Here is a 9584-nt window from a genome sequence, read left to right as displayed (position 1 = left end):
ACTCTCCCCAAATCATTTTACGAAGCCAACATCACATTGATACCCAAGCCAGGTAAAGATCCAACAAAGAAAGAGAACTACAGGCCAATATCTTTGATGAACATAGATGCTAAAATTCTCAACAAGATCCTAGCAAACCGGATTCAGCAATACATCTCAAAAATCATCCACCATGACCAAGTAGGCTTCATTCCTGGGATGCAAGGCTGGTTCAACATTCGTAAAACCATAAATGTAATTAAATACATCAACAGATATCAAAACAAAAACCACATGATCATAACATTAGATGCATAAAAAGCTTTTGATAAAATCCAGCACCCCTTCTTGATAAAAACCCTTGAACATCTAGGCATACAGGGAACATACCTCAAAATAGTCAAAGCCATCTACGAGAAACCCACAACCAGCATACTCCTAAATGGACAAAACTGGAACCAATTCCCCTGAAAACTGGAACTAGACAAGGATGCCCACTCTCTCCCCTCCTGTTCAACATAGTATTGGAAGTCCTGGCTAGAGCAATCAAAGAAGAGTAGGCAATCAAAGGTATTCAAATAGGAAAAGAGGAAGTCAAGTTATCTCTCTTTGCAGATGATATGATTGTGTACCTTGAAAACCCAAGAGAATCTGTCAAAAGCCTCCTTACATTGATAAAGGCCTTTGGCAAAGTCTCAGGATACAAAATAAATGTACAAAAGACAATCGCATTTCTCTACACCAATAATAAACAAACAGAAACCCAAATAAAAAACACAATTCCATTCACAATAGCCGCAAAAAAAAATGAAACACCTTGGCATCTTCCTAACCAGAGACATGAAAGAACTTTGCAATGAAAATTACAAAACACTGCTCAAAGAAATCAAAGCTGACATGAACAAGTAGAAAAATATCCCATGCTCATGGATCGGAAGAATCAACATTGTGAAGATGTCCATCTTACCTAAGGCAATCTACAAATTCAATGCAATACCCATTAAATTACCAACAACATTCTTCTCAGACCTAGAAAAAACAACACAGGAATTCATATGGAAACACAAACGTCCAAGAATAGCCAGAACAATCCTCAGCAAAAAAAAAACAAAGCAGATGGTATCACAATACCAGACTTCAAACTTTACTATAAAGCTACAATCATCAAAACAGCTTGGTATTGGTACAGCAACAGGCATATAGACCAATGGAATAGAATTGAGATTCCAGAAGCAAAACCTCAATTTCTCAACCAACTCATCTTCGACAAAGCCCCCACCATCTACCACTGGGGAGAGGAGAACCTATTCAGTAAATGGTGCTGGGAAAACTGGCTGACCACATGCAGAAGATTGAAACAGGACCCCTATCTATCCCCATGCACAAAGGTTAACTCCAAATGGATCAGAGACCTAAATGTAAAACCCCAAACCATAAGAACCTTAGAAAAGGAAGGAAATACCCTCATAGAAATCTGAACTGGCATTCAATTCCTGAACAAAACCCGAAACCCACAGGTCATAAGAGAGAAGATAGACAAGTGGGACCTTATTAAACTGACAAGCTTCTGCAAAGCCAAAGAAACCATCAAGAGAGCAGGGAAAAAGTATTTGCCAACTCTAGGTCTGACAAAGGTTTAACATCCTGGATCTACAAAGAACTGAAGCGTACCAAAAAGAAAAAAACAAACAATCCCATTATAAAATGGGCAAAAGATATGAACAGACACTTCACAAAAGAAGACATCCGAGCAACCAACAAACACATGGAGAAATGCTCAACCTCACTAATCATCAAGGAGATGCAAATCAAAACCACACTGAGATACCACCTAACTCCAGTCAGAATGGCAATTATCAACAACTCAAAAAATAACAGCTGCTGGAGAGGGTGTGGTGAAAAGGGAACACTTTTACACTGTTGGTGGGAGTGTAAACTAGTGCAACCTCTGTGGAAAGCAGTGTGGCGATTCCTAAAAACTCTAAAAATTGACCTTCCATATGACCCCGCAATCCCCCTACTGGGAATATACCCTGAAGAACTCAAATCACTCTATAAAAAAGATACCTGTACACGTATGTTTATTGCAGCATTATTCACAATAGCAAGAACCTGGAAACAACCATGCTGCCCATCAAAGGAGGACTGGATTAAAAAATGTGGTACATATACACGATGGAATACTACGCAGCCATAAAAAAGAACAAAATCATGAATTTCGCAGCAACCTGGATGGAACTAGAGTCTATAATACTGAGTGACCTCTCACAGAAACAAAGATCCGAGTATCACATGTTCTCACTCATATAATGGACCTTGAGCATCCAATGCAATACTATAAGAAAATGACTGACGGTACTGGGAAACTAAGGGGGGGATGGGATTAACAGTAGCAAATATCTGTTGGGGGATGGGAAAACACCTCTTATCAACAGGGTGCCTGAATGAAACGTAATTGTACACCTAACCCTTAACTGTACCCCACAAAACCATAATAAAAAAAATTGATTAAATAAAAAAAAGAAAATGGAAAAAAAATATTTCATTGTGTGCGTACATATATTTTTCCTTCATCCATTTATTCATCATTGAACATTTAGGTTATCTCAGTTTTATAAATTTCAGTGTACAAGTCTTTTACCTCTTTCGTTAAATATATACCTAAACATTTTATTTTTTTTGTTGCTATTGTGAATAAAATTTTTCTGATTTTCTTTTGGGATAGTTCATTGCTTGTGTATAGAAACATGCTGGATTTTCTGTATATTGATTTTTCATCCTTCAACTTCACTGAATTTGTTTTTAGTTTTAACAAGTTTTTTGTTTTTGAGTTGGAGTTTCACTCTGTTGCCCAGACTGGAGTGCAGTGGCCGCTCCCAGCCACCGCAGCCTCGACCTGCCGGGCTCCGGCGATCCTTCCGCCTCAGCCTTCAGAGTAGCCGGAATTACAGGCACGCGCTACTATGCCCGGCTGATTTTTTGATTTATTGTAGAGATGAGGTCTCGCTGCCCAGGCGGGTCTCGAACCCAGGGGCTCAGGCAATCCACTCACCTCAGCCTCCCAAAGGCGCGGGATTACAGGCTGAGCCACTGAGCCCAGCTTTTTATTATTTTTTTTTTAAATGTTTAGAGTTTTTCATGTGAACATGTCATCTGCAAACAGAGACAATTTTACTATTTCTTTCTGATTTGGATGCCGTTTATTCATTTACTTTTGCCTAATGGTTTGGGCATGAACTTCCTCCACTATTTTGAAATAAAACTCTCAGATGAGGCATTCTTGCCTTTTACCAGATCTTAGAGAGAAAACTTTGCGTTTTTTCCCCATTGATTATGATATTAGCTTTTTTTTTTTAGTGTTGATAGGTTTTGTGTTTGGGAAAATTTATTCATTTCATTTAGGTTATCCAGTTTGTTGACATACAAATTTTCATAGCATTATGTCATAATTCTTACTTCTGTAGAATAAGTAATAATGTTTCCACTTTCTTTTCTAATTTTTGTGATTTGATTATTTTCTTTTGTTTCCTTAGTCCATCTAGCTAAACATTTGCCAATTTTGTTAATCCTTTCAAACAACCTGAGCCCAACAGGTCGAGGCTGCGTTGGCCATAAAATATTTGGTTTAATTGATTTTTTCTTTTGTTTTTCTTTTTTCTATTTTGTTATTCTCTGTTCTAATATATATTGTTTTCTTCCTTTTGGTTGTTTTAAGCTTAGTTTGTTCTTCTCTTGATAGTTCCTTAATTTGCAAAGTTTGGTTGCTGATTTGAGAACTTTCTTAATTTTCAATGTAATAATTTATAGCTTATAGTGCTCTTTTGACTATGTCCCAAAAGTTTTAGTATGTTGTATTTTTGCTTTCATTCATGTCTAAATATTTTCTAATTTTTCTTTTCATTTCTTCTTTGATCTATTGGTTATTTAAGAATAGATTGTTTAATATCTACAAATGCATGAATATTATAGTTTTACTTTTGTTATTGATTTTGAATTTTGTCCCATTGTGGTTGTGAAAGGTACTTTATATGGCATATATGTCTTTAAAAATATATTGCTATTTAGTTGGTGAACTAGCATATGGTCCATCCTGAAATAGTTCCATTTGCACTTAAGAACCTATTATTCTGCTGTTGTGTAGTGTTCTATATGTCTGTTAGATCTAGTCAGTTTATTGTGTTGTGTTAGTTCTCTGTTTCCTTATTTATCTCCTGTCTAATTGTTTACCCATTACTAAAAATGGGTTATTAAAGTCTCCAACTATTACTGTCTGTCTCTCTTCAGTGTTGTCAGTTTTTCTGCATATATTTTGATGGTGTGTTATTACATCTATAACATTTTATTCTTATATCTTCTTGCTATATTGAAAATTTTACTAATACATGATATCCTTCTTTGTCTCTTGTTAACATTTTTTAAAATTTGAAGTCTATTTTGTATTATTACAGCCAGTCCTGATCTCCTTTGGTTTCTATTTCCATGAAATATCTTTTTCCATCCCTTCACTTTCAATCAATTTCTGCCTTTGGATCTAAACCGAATTTAGTGTAGACAGCATATAGTTGGATCATGTTTTTGCTAATCTATTTTGTTCGTCTCATTTGGACAGAGAGTTTAATCCATTTATATTTAAAGTAATTACTTATAAAGAGGAACTTGCTTCTGTCATTTTGCCATTTGTTTTCTGTATGCTTTATTGATATTATGCTCCTCATTTCCTGCATTACTGTCTTCCTTTGTGTTTAGTTGATTTCTTTGTAGTGAAACATTTAAAACCAGCTCTCATTTATTGAAGAATATATATTCTATACCTATTTTCCTTGTGGCTACCATGAGGATTACACTTAGTATCCTAAAGCTATACCACTCTAATTTGAATGTGTTACAGATTAATTTTAATAACATTCAAAATTCGCTTCCATTATAGCTACCCCTTTTAGTTTTTTCGTGTTACTTTTTCTGAGTTGGAATCTTACTCTGTTTTCTGACTGGAGTGCAGTGCTATGATTATGGCTACCACAGCCTCAACCTCCTGGGTTGAGGTGAGCCTTCTGCCTCAGTCTCCCAAGCAGCTGGGACTACAGGTAAGTGCCACTATGCCTGGCTAATTTTTTTTTTTTTTTTTTATTTATTGTAAAGACGAGCTCTCATCATATTGCCCATGTTGGTCTTGAACTCCTGGGCTCAGGTAGTCCTCTTGCCCCTGCCTCCTGAAGTGCTGGGACTACAGGCATGAGCTACCACACCTGGCCTTTGTTGCTGGTTTCACCAATTTTTTTTTTTGAGTTGGAGTCTCACTCTGTCGCCCAGACTGGAGGGCAGCGGCCGCTCCCGGCCACCGCAGCCTCGTCCTGCTGGGCTCCGGCGATCCTTCCGCCTCAGCCTTCCGAGTAGCTGGAATTACAGGTGTGCGCTACCACGCTCGGCTCATTTTTGATTTATTGTAGAGATGAGGTCTCGCCAACTTGCCCAGGCGGGTCTCGAACCCGCGGACTCAGGCAATTCACTCACCTTGGCCTCCCCAGGCGCGGGATTACAGGCTGAGCCACCGAGCCTGGCTAAGAAGTGGCAGAGTCAGGGTCCCAAAGGCAGGGTGAAGCTGGCAGAGGGCAGCACTCCCCGGGTGGGAGGTCTCCCATCCAAGCACTAACCAGGACCCACCCTGCTTAGCTTCCCAGTGCGTGGCGCATTCGGCGCCTGCGCCCCCTGAAGGGCCCTGGCAAAATTTTATCTTTATAAAATGGTGTGTGCAAAAACATAAAATAGGACATTTTTAGAAGCATTACCTCTTAAACTGCATGGAAAACAAAATGTGAAGTTACAAGCCAAAGTTACAACAATATTCATTTTTAGACAAATACTTTTTTATTATCAAATGTATTCATCTCTTAAATTATGTAGAGAACATAAAGTACAAGCACAAACAGTTGTGACAATAATACTAGCTTTTGTAATTACTCATGTATTTACCTTTACTGAGATCTTTATTTCTAAATGTAGCTTTAAGTTGCTGCCTAGAGTCCTTTTATATCAACCTGCTGGTCTCCCTTGAGAATTTCTTGCCAGGGATCTTGTGGCAATGAGCTTTTGTTTATCTGGGCATGCCTTAATTTCTCTCTTACTTTTAAAAGAGTTTTTTCAGATATGAGACGGTTGGTTGAATTTTTTTTTTCTTTTATCACTTGAATACCTACGCCCACTGCCTTCTGGCCTCTCAAGTTTCTGATAAGAAACCTGTGGGTAATCTTATTAAGGATCACTTGTATGTGATGATTCACTTCTCTCTTGCTGTTTTTAAGATTCTCTTTTTGTCTTTTGAAAATTTGATTATATTGTGTCTTGGCATGCGTCTTACTGGATTTCTCCTACTCGTTACTCATTGAGCTTCTTAGATATGCCATGCCTTTCTTTAATCAAACGTGGAAAATTTCCAGCTATTGCTTTTTTGAACTGTTTTCTTTGTCCCCTTTTCTCTCTCATCTTTCTGAAACGCGCAAAATGCATGGGTTTTCTTACTTTATAGTGCCCTGCAGGTCCTTTAAGCACTGCTCAGGTCTTCCATTTTGTTTTTCTCTTTGTTCCTCAGATTCTACAGTTTCTATTGTTCTATTTTCAAGTGTGTTGATTCTTTCTACTGTGTGTTTAAATCTGCCTTTTGATCTTTTTAGTAAAATTTATATTTTATTGGCCAGGCGCAGTGGCTCAAGCCTATAATCCCAGCACTTTGGGAGGCCGAGGCAAGAGGAATACCTGAGTCCAGTGGTTCAAGACCAGCCTGGGCAACCCCAACTCTACAATAAATTTAAAAAATAGCCAGAATGGCGTGCCTGTAATTCCAGTTACTTGGAAGACTGAGGTGGAAGAATTGCCTGAGCCCGGAAGTGCAGTACAGCCATAATCGTGCCACTGCACTCCAGCCTGGTTGACAGAATGAGACTACCACTCAAAAAAAAAAAATTATATTTTATTTATTGTACTTTTTGGCTTCAGAATTTCTCTTTTCTTTTTAGGTTTTCTGTCTCTTTACTTTTGTGTCTGTTGTTGATGTTGTTTTTCAAATGCTGTTTACTTGTTTACTTGATATTCTCAACATTCTCCTTTAGGTCTTTTTGATTGTCTTCAAGATGGTGATTTTGAGGTCTTTGTCAAGTAGATCTGCCATCAAGTCTTTTTTAGGTTCCTATTGTTTTTATTTTATTTTTCCTTTGGCCATATTCTCTTCTTTTTTTGCATGTTTAATGTTTTTGTTGTTATTAAAAACTGGGCATTTGAATCTAATAATCTGGTAATTCTGGAAATCAGATTTACCCCTTTACCCAGGGTTTGCTATATTTTGTTATTATTTTTGGTTTTCTGATTGTTGTAGGTTGTCTGTATGCCATAGATCAGCCTGTGGTATAAATTTAAGGTCATTTGAAGTCTTTTCTGAGTCTGTATCTTTCCCTGGGATCCAGAGTCACTTTCTAATTTTCTTTGTATATAGTTATTTTGAAATGTCCAAATCTTTACTATCTGGCTCTCTAAGGGGGAATAGTCACCAAATGAAAGGGAAAACATACCAAATTAAGGAGGAAAAATACCAAAATAAAGGAGACACTTTTAATCTCTCTCGAACATTATTTTAGTCAGAGGGGAAAGGATTGAAAAAATGAGAAGAGAGGAACACATTGACCATCTTACTCTTTCTATATTGTGTGGTCAGAAGCAGTGATCAGCAATTTGAGCACAGATCCCTGATATTTACAGCCAGGATCATTTTCACCCACACTGGCTCCTGGAAGCTCCCCCAGGAGCACAGGCATGGCTGCTTGCCATAGACTTAAGAGTGGGGGCTGCGTTACTGCTACGGTCCTAAGAGCCCAAATTGACCAAAATTAACTGTAACTCACTCTCTAAACCTTCCCCTGGGATTTGCAAACCTTGAATAAACTTCCAGATAGTTGCATCAGACATTTGCCACCAGTGCAATTGTCATCTGGATGGAAGACCGATTCCTGGTGCATCTTACTCTGCCATCTTTTCAGAATCCTCTCTCTCATCCATACTTTCTTTTGACTGCCATGTGTGTGAAATATCTTTTTTCATTGCTTCACTGTCAGTCTATGTCCATCTTTCATCAAAAGTGTGTTTCCTGCAGACAACATATGGCTGGATTTTGTTTTTTTATTTACTTTAGCCAATCAGTGCCTTTGGATTGGTGAGTTTAATGCATATGCATTTAAAGTAATTATTGATAAGTAAGGAGTTAATATCATTTTATTGTTTGTTTTACAGTTTTTTTCTTTTTCTTTTTTCTTTTGCTATCTTCCTTTGTTATTTGGTGACTTTTTTGTAGCCACATACCTTTTTTTTCCTTTTTTATCCTTTGTGTATCCATTACAGATTTTTTCTTAAGTTAGCTTGAGGCTTGCATAAAATAAATTGTAGCTCTAACCTTCTATTTTAAGTTGTTATTTTAACTTCAATTGCATTTAAAAGTGTTATATTTCATTACCCTCCCTTACACTTTGTGTACCTGGAGTTAGAGATTGCTTCTTTAATTCTGCATACATTAACAAGTTTTCATCTGTTAACTTTTATATTTTAAGATTAAAAGCAATTCACTCCCCAGCTTTACAGCATTGCATTAATCTGTCTATGTTCACATGTTTATCTTTGCCTGTAAGATGTGTGTTTTCTATGCTTTTACAGTACTGTTTAGAGGATTTTCATTTCAGTTTGAAGAACTCCTTTATGAATTTCTTGTAAGGAAGGTATAGTGGAGACAAACTTCATCATTTTTTGTTTGCTTGTTTATCAGGAAAAGAATTAATCTCCTTTTCATTTTTAGCAGACAATCTTGCCAGATATTGCAGTTGATAGTTTTTCCTTTAGTTGTTTAAATACATCATCCTACTTTCTCCTAACCTGCAAAGTTTATGCTGAGAAATGTATTAACAGTTTTAATGTGGTTCTCTTATATGTGATTAGTTGCTTTTCTCTTGCTATTTTCAAAATTCTTTTTGTCCTTGACTTTTGATAGTTTGGTTACACTGTGTCTAGGCACAGTCTTCTTAAAATTTTTTCTGTTTACTGAATGTTGAACTTTATAAATTGAGCTTCTAAATGTCCACTTCTGTCTTAAGATTTGGGAAGTTTTTATCCATTATTTCTTCAGATAAGTTTTATTTTCCTTTCTCTCTTCTCCTTCTGAGATTCTTATGTGTATATTAGTTTGTTTGACAGTATCCCATAAATCTCAAAGGCTTACTTCATCTTTTCATTTTTTTTTTGTTTTCTCCTCTGAGTGGGTAATTTCAAATGACCTGTTTTTATGTTTGCAGATTTTTTCATCTGCTTGATTGAGTCTCTTGTAGAAGCTCTCTATTACATTTTTCTTTTCACTCTTCAGGTCCAGAATTTCTATTTGGTTCTTTAAAAAAATAATTTATATCTCTTTTGTTGATCCTCCAATTTTGTTCATGTGGTGTTTCCTAATTCTATTGAATTGTTTATCTGCACTGCATTTTAACATTGTATTTTAACATCTTAAAACAATTATTTTGAATTATTTGACAGGCAGTTTGTAGAGCGACATTTTGATGGGGTCAGTTCCTGGAAAAGTA

Source organism: Carlito syrichta, unplaced genomic scaffold (assembly GCF_000164805.1).
Source record: "Carlito syrichta isolate Samal-C Ts95f unplaced genomic scaffold, Tarsius_syrichta-2.0.1 Scaffold288024, whole genome shotgun sequence".
In the NCBI taxonomy this organism is placed as follows: Eukaryota; Metazoa; Chordata; class Mammalia; order Primates; family Tarsiidae; genus Carlito; species Carlito syrichta.
Note: the sequence above shows the minus strand (reverse complement) of the source record.